General features: G+C 31.1%; 2 long non-coding RNA genes across 2 annotated transcripts; one reads left to right on the plus strand and one right to left on the minus strand.

The window, feature by feature from the left end:
* Nucleotides 1-1,237: 1,237 nt before the first annotated feature.
* On the minus strand, nt 1,238-2,759 carry LOC124895130. Its single transcript, XR_007051532.1, has 2 exons — nt 1,844-2,759; nt 1,238-1,387 (listed from the first exon to the last, which is right to left on the minus strand). It is a non-coding gene; the product is annotated as an uncharacterized LOC124895130 (long non-coding RNA).
* Nucleotides 2,760-12,890: 10,131 nt separating this feature from the next.
* Nucleotides 12,891-13,440, plus strand: LOC124895129. Its single transcript, XR_007051531.1, has 2 exons — nt 12,891-12,985; nt 13,064-13,440. It is a non-coding gene; the product is annotated as an uncharacterized LOC124895129 (long non-coding RNA).
* Nucleotides 13,441-14,782: the final 1,342 nt, after the last annotated feature.

The raw sequence follows: 14,782 nt of genomic DNA on the forward strand, positions 1-14,782 counted from the left end.
GAAAAATATTTTTGGTATTTTCGTTATACGAAATGTCAAAAATTTCTAACATCTTTTTTTGCATTTTTCGTTTATAAAAACTCCTATGAATGAATTTTTTTTTTTGAAGTTTTCAAATTGTGAATGCATGCTAAACGAGACAAAGGAATATCTTTTTGATGTTTTTGAGAAAATGAGTGTGAAAGGTAAAAAAAAAAATTAAATTTTTGAATTGTGAAAAACAAAAGCCATAAAACTCTAAAAACTACGAAACTCTTTTTTTTTCTTTTCGACTCACTTGTTCTTCTATTTTTTTCAACAATTCTTGCCTACGCCCTTTACTTCTAACACATGCTTTCCCCAAATCAGTCCGTCAAATGACCACGTTACCCTCAAAGATGCAACATTTAGCATGTAAGGATGCTTTGGAGGTGAGTCTCCTACAAAGGGCCACGTGGATCCCGCTAGGTCTCAATATGATGCAGATAAGCATGACCTAAAGGCCGACCTATGTTGGGGTCCACTAACAAGGCTGTTTGGGGGAGTGTTGGTCAATAGTGGATTACTTTAGCTGTCCACCTACTCCATACAACCCAACGGCTCCCCCTTCTAAAATAAGGGTGACTCAACTATAGGTCGTGTACAAACATGTACTACGGACTTGTTGCAGAAAGAAAGACTCGAGTTATGCATATGATGCCAGATATAAAGCGGTAACACATAAAGTAAAAACTATAAACAAAGAGCACGTAGGCACTCAACAATGATAAACAATAACACAAAACAACACAAAAAAAATGTCTATACACCTATAGTGCCAAACTAAGCCGATGCAACTCCAAAATAAGCTGAAATTCTGAAAAATCCCCACCAGAGTCGCCAGAGCTATCACACCCCTTTTTTAACTCCAAAAAGATTGATTTTATGTTCAAAAGTGTTTTTATTATTAAAGTGACAATGAAGATAATTGTTTCAAAAAGGACCTTTTATAGTCAAAACTCAGAGTCGCCACTTGGCATAAATCCGGTGTGTCAAGTCACCTTTTGGAAAATCCTTTTTAAAACAGTTTGACTCTTTTAAAGCTGGTTTGCGAACAGAGATTTCGGCTAAGAAATTCTGTTGACCGAGGAGAAGGTTTTAGGCACACCTCGATCTCGTGGTTCGATCACGGTCGCTTGGTGGAGCATATCGGCTAGTATGACATTATAAATGTATAAACCAAAAAACACATAAAACAACCAAACCAAACAAACGAAAATCCAAAAGTTAATGTTCAGTCCAATTATTACAAACCCAAAATAGAAGGAACTGAAATGTAAACCTACACTAATCCTAAACTACGCTCCACCCGGTGTCCTGGATCTTGATCACGAACATCTTCCGCCAACATAATGCGTTGGGGCATTCCCTGGTGAATAAATACAAATGAGCTTCGAGGCATTCCCTAACTAAATAAATACATTTAATGAAATGCGATAAAAATAAAGAAAATCACTCAACACAAATAATTACACATTCGATGATTAGAATCCTATGAGTTGCCTGCCCCAAAACTTAGAATTTGCCTATCGATGCCCAACCTAAGACATGATACTATCAAGTTCGATGAAATTAACATAATCAATAAATCAAAAATTAAACCAAAATCATTTTACCAATCTTTCAATTCCCATCCCAAATTACTTTTTTGATACAAACCCAAATTCATATTATCATCACATTTATGCCATTGAGATCAATTATGAAAAACCAAACAACATCAAACATCACCCAAATCAATCCAAACTAATAGGACAGAGAGATCGAATCACATCCACAATCGCATCGAAATTAAAATAAAAGAAGAGAGAGGGGAGAATTAAACCTCAAAAGAGTAGATTTTTCACTGATAATAATGAATCGATGAAAGCTGAAGTCTGAAATCCTCAACCAAAAGCCTCAAAATGATTAACACCAGCTCGATATTGCAAATCCCATTCCGAAGAAATTCGAAAGTAGCAACACCACTCAATATACCCCCCGAATCAATAATTTTGAACGAAAATAACAAACCTCTGAACAGAAATCCCAATAAAGAAATTCCAATCTCAATACCCAAGAGTAATAATAAGCCTAAACCTAAACAATTCGACGAGAGACGGAACCCCCATATTGAACGGATAATAAGGATCGATATAAAGGACTATTTTCCGTTCGAAATTGATCGGACAGTGCACTCGAGATGATAGAATCGTGTTTTGGTTTATGAGTTAGCTACACCGGAGCTCGACGGACTCGATTGACACAAATACAAACCTTGAACGATGCAGTAACAAAGCTTTTCTGGTGAGACCGTCGCCGGAACAGTAACACAAATGCCTAATTTATGTTTCTCCCTCAACCCTCATCACTCCTCTTTCGGTCATCTCCAATTATGCATATGAATCAGTGTATCATAAGGAGTGTGTGCGTGATTCGGTGTGTCTGTGTGTGCGGGTTGTGAAGGAGAACCAATTTTTTTTATCAAATCCCTTCTCTCCTCCTCCTTAGCATCTATTTCTATAGCTGTGTGTTGAGAATTCAATCCATGGTCGTGATGAGTGGTGTATCGGTGAGCGTTTGTGCCTATATAATGAGTGAGTCTATTGAATGAAAAATGGAGGTTGTGTAATGGTGATCTCTCTCTATTTTATTTTTGTGAGTGATGTATTTGGTCTATGAAATTGTGAAGAAGAAGATGGGTCTTGCCCTGCGGGCCCCCTTTATGATGTTTTTGTTGTGAATAATAGATGAAAGATTCCCTATGTGCTACTGTGTGTATTATTAAAATGGAAATGGTGAATCCCTTCCTTTTCTATTTTTGTATCCCAAAAGCCCAAAAGCAATTTTCGTGGGCTCCCTTTTTGTGTATTCATTCGCCTGAAAAGAAAAGAAAGCCTAAGGGAGGGGTGTACACGGGTAAGGATAAAGAGGGTGGGGTAGGGTAGTTAGAATTGGATAAAATTTGTTATGGTTTGGTTAAGAATTGGTTATTATTTTTGTATTTTTGTGGGGTATAATCACGTGGATGAGGGTGTGTGGTAAGGTGAGCTAAAATGAATAAAATTGGACTTGAGAGGGACAAAATTAGGTGTCTACACCTATATTTGCGGCGTATCATCTGCTAACCTCTGACTTACAGGGTTTTCCTTTGCTGGTTCACTATGTTGACAATGTTAAGAGACTCATTGCTTTGGTCAAATGACACCCACATAGATGCTTCTAGAGGTTTGTGGCCAGGAGGCGTTAAAAGCTTGAGTGGAGGTTCATCGAAGAAGTTTTTTTGGCACAATGCAAATAACTACATGTTATGAAAAATGGAGAAAGGCCTTAGACAATGTACAACAACTTCTCAGAGGGGTATTCTTATTTTTGACAATGACAAATCATTAATTCCTAAATTCATTCATGTTATGCTTTTAGCATATGCTCCTCTACTTGTGCATGTCAATGAATTTCTCAAGACGATTTGTTGTTCCTCTTGGTCACACAAATATAGGTTGGAAAAGGAAGTCACTATCATGAAGATGTTTAACACACTACTTAATGGTTCCGACAATTATTCAAGGTAGTTGCAAGCTGGTTTTATATATCAATTGTGTTGTACGAAGATTGCAGCGTTTGGATCGAAAAGATTTCTAAATCAGCATCACTTATATGGTTTTACTATAGTAGGAATCGAGGAGTCGTATGGTTATTGCATTTTGCTACCTTGTGAACATCAAATCCAACTATGCACCATCAAACTTTGGTCACAATTTATCTTACTTTTTATTGGATTCCTTGTCTTGAACCTTGAGGATAAGGTTCTTATTGAGGATGGAGATATTGTTATGAACTCGGTCATGAACTTTGGACTTGGGCCTGAGGTGAAGTTATGGCCTAACAAAAGAATGGATTTCCTTTGGGATACGGGTTAGGCAAATACCTTAAATTGGAGCAGTTACCTACTGAAGAGATTATGCAAATTATGTTGAAGCTTTGGCTTAGTCTATATTCTCTCACCTCACCTTCAATGGTCTATTATCTCTTATCCTTCGAGTTATCTTCTTCCTCTGTTACTCGTAGATTTTCTATTACTGTTTGTCCATTGTTACTTTGTCGCTCGAATTCTTATTTGTATTCAGATTTAAAAGTATAATATATATATATATATATATATATATATATATATATATATATTAGAGTTGTGCTGTGAAATTGAGGTTTTTACATATTCAATGTAACTTTCTAAATAGAATTTGAAAAGTATATAAAGTATATGCAGATTGTATTTCTATTTTAGAGGAAAAGCTACTGTTTCATATATCTTCGACTCAAGAAAAAGAACCAATTCAAAGCAAAAAAACAAAAATAACAAATGTATAAGAAATTGAACAACAGATTGTAATGAAAACAAAGTACTATAACAAAATAATATAGTGATCAAATTTTTTCCTATATAATAAGTCACGGTGTGGCAGGTGAAGCACACACCACACAGTGGACATTTCTGCTGCTTGCCGTTATTTGACGTGCTTGTTCCGTAATTTTACTATATTATTTCTAATTAATTATTATATGATATTTATATATTAAAAATTTTAATTATATTTTAAAAATAAAATAAAAGAGACACTTATTACATGTCTGCTTCAACTACTTCAACGATAATTTTGTGATATCATCCTTAATTAATTATTATAAGTCATTTAAGTATTAAAAAATTGATAATATTTAATAGTAAATTAACTTGACGTCTTATATGAAGTTTACTTAATTATTTTAACAAATATTTTTATAGTAATTTTGCTATATTACTTCTAATTAGTTATTATAAGTCATTTAAGCCATGTTTATACTATATCATCCCTAATTAATTATTATGGTCATCTAAACATTGTGCTAACTAAATTAGAATAGAAAAAAATATTATAAATCACAATAATTAAAAAAATAAATTATTTATAAAACATAATTGACTATCAATGCCACAAAAGTTTGGGCAAGGAGAGTAACATATATTATTTGAAAATTACATAAAAAGTATTATAAATTACAATAGTTAATAATTTAAAATATCTAAAAAAAATAATTAATCTGTTATATATTCAAGAAAACTACATAATAAATTACAACATTTAATAACATAAAATATCTAAAAAATAATTAATCTGTTATATATAGCAGAAAATATGTAAAAAAAAAATTATTAATTACAATAATTAAAAACTTAAAAAATTTAAGGAATGTAAAATATTTGGTTGACTCTCGAAATTATATCAATATTACTTAAATTGGAATAGAAAAAAAGTTATTATAAATCTTATTAATTAAAAATTTAAATTATTTTTAAAACATAGTTGATTATCAATGCCACAAAATTTTGGACAAAAAGAGTATCATGTGTTATTTGAAAATTACATAAAAGGTATTCTAAATTACAAGAGTCAACTAACTTAAAATATTTTATTATATATTTCATAATTACTATGTGAAAAGTAAAAAAAAAAAAATGATTGACTCTCGTAATTATATGGGTGTCATATTAACAATTTAAAATACTCTTGTACAAATTTTAATCTAAATATAATAATATATGTCTAACTAGAAATTTATTAACCAAATAAATGAAGGTTTTAATTAAATGATAAAATTATATATAATGTAAAATTTTTAATGATCAATATTGGACCGTGCGTAGCACGGTCGTAGCCAACTAGTAATTATATAAGACACAACAAACAGTAACGAATATCGAAGAACAAAAAATTATAAGAGCAATACGACAACTTCTGATCTTCTTCTATACAGACTAGAGGAGCATGACCCGTGTCAACACGGGCCCAACATTAAGATATTTTACTATGTACAGTAAGTTAAATTGATATTAATTCGAATTATGAATTATAAAACATGAATACACAAAACATATTAACTACTTGGCAGTATTTTTCAAGGAGCCAAGCCTTATAAGATAATTATGTATAACTTACTCATATAAATAATAAAATTCGATGGACTGCTTCCAAGGAAGTCCGAGTATTTTTCAAGGAGCCAAGCCTTACAAGATAATTATGTATAACTTAATCATTGTATAGGTCGTCTTGGAGACCACTCAATATATAATTCCTGCAAAGGAAGTCCGAGTGCTTCCAAGCTTCTACAATCATGAAATGCTCTTTGTCCGAGGTTCCCTCAGGCACCTCAGAAGCATCCTCACTAGTGAACTTTTGAAGGCATAGTGTTGTGAGGTAGAAGAACATCTTCTGCAGTCATCGCTTAAAGTCAATGCCCATAAATTTTTCGTGCTTCTCTGCAGGTGCCATTGGTTGCGGAGCATTTGCTCGACTTGTTGAGGCAATACTAGTTGCCCCCATAGTCGTAGCCACATCTTGTATTTGACTTTCGTTAGGTCATTTTTTCTGTCACCACAAGACAATAATATTTAGTATTTTCAGAATACTACTTATAAAGTTAAGCAATTTTAAATTCTTCTTCTTGTTTCTAGTTAACAATGAAGTTTTTATGACTTCCAATTGTCAATCGAGTGAATTTTAAACTTGTGATGAAGATTTTATGTCTTCTAATAACTAGTTAAATTCAAACGGAGTAGAAAACTTAAAGCTTTAATCTCCAAAAACAAGTAATACAGATTCTGAGGTTATTCCTTAAGATTGTTATTTTTCTTCTACAGGTACTAGAATCTGTATGAATACAACAACAACTTCATAACAAGTTCATGTATGAACAAGAACAGTTTTGAAGTTCTTTAATATCTTCAACACAAAATTATTACTAATCTATCCAAGAAGTGTGTTAGATATCAGAAAAATAGATGAAACAGAAATTTTAGACCAAGTCCCCCGAGTTCACGAAGTGTCCTTAAGGAATAATTTCCCTCACTGTACCCGAGGCTATGGAATTTTCCTCCCAGGATAAAATGTCTTCAATCCAATTATAGTGGTACCTCAAATTATTGGATTACACGAACGCCCTCAACGGTTTGAATGATCATACAGAATATTTTTAAGAGAAGAAAAGATTTTGTATTCTGAAAATTTCATATCTCAAACCTGTGGATCAAAGCAGGTTTATATAGCCTATCATATGCCTCTTCGAAAAGGTGGCAGCGGTTCACTTAAATGATGTGTCTTTTCTGGAAATTCATGTCCGTTCATTCAAAGACCATGTCCTTTTCCGAACAGGTATACCAGTTCACGAAATAGTGCATCAGTTCGAAACACTGTTTAGAAATCTGCATGCATGCATAAATGGAGAATTACTGTTGCGTTTTTTTCTCCTTGGTATTCAGATTAAATTTCTGTCAAATAAACATTGTCCAAAAAAATAGATCTCATCCATCATTTGCCGAAGGCATCTCTTATTTCTTGTCTCACTTAACATGTGGAAATGTGTTTCGCAATATAAACACTGTAAAACTTCTTTCTCCCACCAATGTAGGAGAATTTTAGTAAGCTTTTCTATTTTGAGCACACTTTCCATTTTGGTGTAAACTCAATTTTCTCTTCCACTTAATTCCCTCCATTTTGCATTCAAAACACACACATAGAACCCAACATATTTTTGGGACAAATTTTTTTATTCTCATAAAAAATTATTCCATAACTGGTATGATCTTCACTGTATTAGCCTTTGCTATCAATAAGCTTTTAATTTTTTCTTCGTTATTGTTTAAACTCTCACTTCTTCGACATATATTCTAACCTCATTAGTTACTATATTAATGATTTTATCATCGATAATAACTTTAATCATACACGAGATCATTTTCATCATCCTCAATCTTAGCTCTAATCCAATAGTCCATGTGGTTATTGATAAGAAATTTAGTTTGGTGCTTTTATTCATTGTACTGAAACTTTATAGTCATCGATCAGATGACCAATTATAGACCACACTCATAGTTTAGGCATCAATCAACTATATATCACAAGCATCGTCTAGGCTACATCATAAGCATTGTATACACCACACTCGCTGTTTAGACATCAGCCAACTATAAAATTCACTTATCTTTAAAGTTCAACAAAAAAAAAGAACTTTTTTCTGTTTCATTTTGTCGGATTTGTCGTTTCTTGACTTTTGTCTAAAATAATAAGAAATTATAAGATTTTTTACTCGTTCAATTTCAAATCTAAACCTCAGTTTGCACAAATCTAATGAATTATGAATAAAAATATCATGAATCAACTTGTATCTATTATCGATAAATATGATTTATGCTCAACTACATTTATCAATAATCGGCCACATGATATATATATATATATATATATATAAACTAGATTACTACTTAAAGTGTATCATATATTGCTTAACTACATCAGTTGTTAATAATCGATCAATCATTTGGTGTATGTTATGTAAACTAGACTAATATTTGACTAAATAAGAAATTAATTGAAAATTAAAACACAATTTGAAAATGACAATAATATTTTATTATATCATACAAGAGTCTTCATCAATTGATGGCACGATTCAATGAATTTGAGAAAAACTAATGATTGTATAGATTTTTCCTCAAAACAAGATAATTGTGAATAAATTAAAGGGCAAGTAACATAAATTTTACAAGTTTGCTCCTTAATTACTCTCTCTTCTGATTTTTTCAATAAATCTTTTCTCTCTCCCAAACTTTAGTTATTCATATACATAATTGAACGTTGATATACATAAGTATCTTATGTATCAGAATTAACTTCCTTAATGATATTTCAAAAAAAAATCAAGTCTAATAATTATTCAAAATTGTACCTTAATGTATGATTAATGAATTCCTTAAAATCAATAACTTTGAATTTTTAAATTTTGAAACAACATCAAATTTTGTATTTTCGAACAAAATTTTGCTATTTTCTCAAGCTCTATTTCTTCAAAAATAAAAAAATCTCAAGAAAATGAACATTTCAATACTGTTGAGGCATTCTTGTGTATTTCATCTCCTATAATAATTATATTGCAAATCAATATTAGTTCAATATGCAACAAAATTTAAATAAAATTTTTCAATACTGATAGATACAAATGAGCAATAATGACTAACATTCTTCCATATACATAAGTGGGCTATGTATGTAAGTTGACATAATGCAATTCAATAGGTCTAATAGATTCTCATACATAACTATGATATGTATGGGAATGCAGAGTGGAAAAGAATCCGGAGAAGGAATTTGATTAGAAGTTTGTAAATTAGGATTTTGCGATAGAGAAGTTGAAGTTCTTTGCCACCCTTTTGAAAATTCAAAATGTGAATTTGAATGATTGAGGTTCTTGATTTGAGACACTTTCTGTGGGAGCATTAAGCATAGGTATTAGGATATTGAGAGAAATTGTAAAAAGGGGCTTTTTGTAGTTATTTTTGAGATTTGGGGTTTTATGTAATAATAGAAATTTAGGTTGTAGTTTTAAAGTAATTCTATGAACTGCAATTAAATAAATTGAGTAAATAAATTTTTTCTTCACCCTATACGACTTTAGAAGCATTTATAAATAGTGCTAAAACATAGTGCTTGTTACTGCCTCTGAAAAATATATTCATCAACAATTCAATCATTATTTTTAATTAATTATCATTAAAGATCATTTTTGATATAATAACATCTTATCTAATCAATTTTCTATAATATTTCTTCAATCAATCTATAGTCAACCTCTCACACAAAACGCAAGCAAAATATAAATAAAAAACTCAAAACAACACTACCACTACACTAATCCTTATCCTTAATGAACAAATGACAAAGAGATGTATATATAATTACAAACCTGAATACTTCTAAATTGAAAAGAAAATGCCAAAGGAGATGAAAATACTATAATACCCTTGCATGCACCATGCAATTAATGTAGTGCAAACACGTAAATTGGTGAGACTACAGATGTTTGCACCTACAAATTAAAAATGACTAAAATGTCCTTATATCAAAGCTTAACTATAATATAAACATCAACTTCCATAAAGCAAAGAAAACATCACTTCTTCTATATTATCTTTGATGAGCCAAATTAATCAAAAGATGATTTCCTCTAAACAAGCTTTTCTCTTCATTGCTCTCTTTATTGCAATTTTAGATTTTAAACTTACTTTTACTGCTCTTCTTGCTTTGTAATAATTGTGTATATTAATTGTTCTAATTTTTATTACACTTAATCAATGTGCAGTTAACATCTGTTGAGGTCCAAAAGTGATGGCTTTAAAAGATTAAACAATTGATGTTGCAGAGATAAAAGGAAAATTACTTCTTCCACTTGGTAACGATGTGACTTGTTATTGAACTTGCAATTCAGATAGCGATTGCAGTGATGGTTGGACGTGTACAACTTGTTCAAAACAATATAGCATATTGGGAAAATATATGTATTCGAATTGTTCCATGTGGTGAAGTTCAGGACCGTTCCAGATCTTAACAAGTGCACTGTTATCAATGAAGGTTATTTTGAAACTATCATTTGAACAAGTTAAATAATATTTTGTGTAACAAAAATAACTATGTAACCTTATAAGTTTTTCAGATATTGAGAAATTATTTGCTTTAATAGGTTACTGATGAAAGTTATTTTGTTACTATCTTTTAATTAAGTTAAATAATGTTGTATTTTTAAATTTGTCTAAGAAAAATAAATATTCAACCTTGTAAGTTTTTCATATATTGAGAAATTAGTACTCTAATATGTTACTTTTGAGTAAGTTAAATAATATTGTATTTTTAAGTTTGTCTAAGAAAAATAAATATTCAACCTTATAAGTTTTTCATATATTGAGAAATTGGTACTTTAATAAGTTACTGATGAAGGTTATTTTTGGACTATTCTTCGAGCAAATTAAATAATGTTGTGTTTTTATATATGTTTGTGTAAGAAAAATAAATATATAACTTTATTTATATCGTAAATATCGTAATGTATCTGAAAATATTTTTAAAGAATTTAAACAAAATATTTTACATGATGGCGGGAAATTGGCAAAGGAAAATATAGGCCAATGCATGTTCGGTGCTTCTGCAGTAATAATATTTTGCTATTATGAATTTGGTCCAAGCAGATTTTCGATTGATCTTACCTATTATTAGATTTGAATCAATAATTTATGAGGAGTTTTAATCGGTTTCACCTACTATTAATCTTATATTTATTATTTTGATGATTGATAAATTTATTCTTGATTTTTATGACTAGCAAACTCATAAAGACATCAGAAAAAATTAAAATATTGTAAATGATGGTGATATGGGGAATTGATAATAAAGATGGTGGTGATACAGACGGAGTTGGCAGACATGGAAAATAGTTTGTCACTATCAAAAAGGTAAAAATTAATGTACATGTAGTTCTGATGAATAATAAATTGGGACCTAATATATGAGATGTATGAGTATATGGTCAACTAGTGTTTGAAAGTATTGTAATAGAGAAATGAAACTGATTCATGAAGTCGAGTATGCGAAAATATTTTTGGGTAAATCTTATTCTCAAAAAGGAACCGTATTTTATGTGTTTATCACCATCAAAAAGGAAAAAAACTGATTGTGCATGGTTACTACTGTACTATGTTTTGTTTTGATAATTTCACAAACGTACTCTGAGATCAGATGAAGAACCAAATATCCACATCAGATCGATCTAAGAATGAAAAAGAGAATTAGGTTCTCAGGGGAAACAAGTTGTAACTAATTCTCAGATGGGTCTTATTTCGTATAGATCGAGTTTATATTATGAATGTACTCATAACCTTGTTAACTGGTATAACTTCTTAGAGGGATTTCTCTTGGTTCAACATATGAATAATTGACAATTTGCATGTAGGTGTAGATATGTAATTTTATCCCTCTCCAAAAATATTTTACTCATTTAATTCACCTTACCCTATACCTTTTTTTTAGTTGAAAATTTTTTCCTAAAAAAAAATAAAAAATAATTAAATTCATGACACTTCTGACACCTCACTATGTCACATAATATTAACACACATCTCACCCTCACAATCCACATTCCACCCACATACCTACACACATCACCTCATGTTTTCCACAATCCATCAATAATATACACACTCATTCACATGGGGCCACACATAATACACAGATACAAAAATAGAGAAAAAAGGCACGCGCATTCACTGAAAAAGAAAAACAGACACACAACAAAAGAGAAAAGAGGAGCCCCACTAGGGGTGTGCATCGGTCGGCTTTATTCGATTTTATGTGTTATTGGTTCGATTTATCGATTTTCGATTTTTAAATATGTAAAATCAATAACCAACAAATAAGATATTTTCTTATCAGTTTTGGTTTATCGATTTTTGGTCCTTAACGGTTCGATTTTCGGTTTAACCAATAAGAAAATACTCATAAAATAGAAATAGTAACAACTAATATAAAAAAATGAAATCATAGTTACCGCTAAAATTCTACGCAATATATTTTAACTTACAAAATTCTTCAAACTTGAACTGAATGTTAGTTCGAAAAAAAAAACTGAATGCTAATTGTTGGAAACTACTAAATGTTTCAAGTTTTTCAATATGATAGTACCCGAATTTTATATTATGTCTTTGTTGCCTTGAATAGGTTAATACTTTGTGAATATTGAATTGTAAATAATTAGTGCATATATAGAGAGAGTGAATCACTAATCCTTATCCTTAATGAACAAATGAAAAAATAAAATATATATAATTACAAACCTGAATACTTCCAAATTCAAAAGAAAATGCCTAAGGAGACGAAAGACTATAATACCCTTGCATGCACCATGCATTCAGTGTGCGGACACGTAAATCGGTGAGACAACAGATGTTTGCACCAACAAATAGAAAATAACTAAAATACCCCTATATCAAAGCTTGACTATAATATATATACCAACCTCTGTAAAGCAAAGAAAACATCACTTCTTCTATATTATCTTTGAACCAAATTAATCGAAGATGCCTTCCTCTAAGCAAGCTTTTCTTTTCATTACTTTTTTGTTGCAATTTCAGGTTCTAATATTCTTCTCTATATATAATAATTGTGTATATTAATTATTCTAATTGTTATTACACTTCATTAATGTGCAGTTAATCTCTCTTGGAATCCTAAAGTGGTGGCTTTAAGAGACTTATCAATTGATGTTGTAAAGATGAAAGGAAAATTACTTTTTCCACTTGGTTACGAAATAACTTGTGGTCGAAGTTGCAGTTCACATAGCGATTGCAGTGATGGTACGGTGTGTAGAACTTGTTCTTACAATCCTAATCCATTTGGAGGATATTGGGATTGTCACATTTGGTGAAGTTCAGGATTTTTCAACATCTTAACAAGTGCACTGCTATTGGTGAATGTTATTTTGAAACTATCTTGCGATCAAGTTAAATAATGTTGTGCTTTTATATTTGTGCAATAAAAATAAATATGTAACCTTATAAGTTTTTTATAGGGAAACTATTTGCTTTAATCGGTTACAAATGAAAGTTATTTTGCAATTATCTTTTGAGCAAATTAAATAATGTTGACCTTATAAGTTTTTCATATATTAGGAAATTAGTACTCTAAAGTTTCTGTTAAAGAAAAATAAATAAACCTTAAAAGTTTATCTCTTGAGAAACTAGTACTCTAATAAGTTACTTATGAAGGAAGGTTATTCTGGGACCATCTTTCGGGCAAGTTAAATAATGTTGTGTTTTCATGCATGTTTGAGTAAGAAAATAAATAAATATGTAACCTTATTTATAGCGTAAAGAATAACATATGTGACAATATTTTTAAAGAGTTCGAACAATATATTTTAATTTTACCATCAATATACTTGATAGCCGAAGTTTCGATCGATTTTACCTACTATTGGATTTGAATCAATAACTCGTGAGAAGATTCGATATGTTCTACCTATTATTGGATTCGAATCAATGATTCATTATAGAAGAATATTTTGAATCACGCTTCGAGCTTCAAGAGTCAAGTCATCCATTTCGAGCCTCAAGAGTCAAGTTAAGCCACGAGACTTCAACCTCATACATCTCCATTTCGATCTTCAAGAGTCAAGTCTTCCATTTTGAATCGTACATGAGACTTAGCCTCATACGACTTCATTTTGAGCTTCAAGAGTCAAGTCATTTCTTCAAGCTTCAAGAATCAAGTCATTCGTTTCGAGCTTCAAGAGTCAAGTCAAGTCACGAGACTTAGAGCTTCAAAAGTCAAGTCAATAGTTTCTAGCTTCAAGAGTCAAGTCACGGGACTTCTGTCTCATACGGCTCCATTTCGATCTTCAAGATTCAAGTCGTCCAGGACTTCTGTCTCATACGGCTCTGTTTTAATCTTCAAGAGTCAATTCATCCATTTCGAGTTTCAAGACTCAAGAGTCAAGTCAAGTGATGGAAGTACGTGAGACTTCTGCCTCATACGGCCCCGTTTCAAGCTCCAAGAGTCAAGTCTTCTATTTTGAGCTTCAGGAGTCTAAGTCTTTCATTTCGAGCTTCAAGACTCAAGTTAAGTCACAAAAGTACAAGGGAATTCCACATCATATGGCCCTGTTTCGAGCTTCAAAAGTCAATTTGTGAAGTTTACAGAGATAATTAAAACAGAGAAGCCATAGAAGAACATTTGCTCATTATTCAACTATTAGAGAAACTGTTTACATTGCCTACAACTAACTACTGCAGGTCTTATTTATAGACTAGAGTATAGAGTATACCTTCTAGAATTTTCTAGAAGATTCTTAGGTCTTAGATAAACTACATCACAATTATGGAACATGATTACCATCTCACCACTCGGCTCCACATCATCAATTATCTAAC

The sequence above is a fragment of the Capsicum annuum genome, unplaced genomic scaffold (genome assembly GCF_002878395.1).
Source record: "Capsicum annuum cultivar UCD-10X-F1 unplaced genomic scaffold, UCD10Xv1.1 ctg80110, whole genome shotgun sequence".
NCBI lineage: Eukaryota > Viridiplantae > Streptophyta > Magnoliopsida > Solanales > Solanaceae > Capsicum > Capsicum annuum.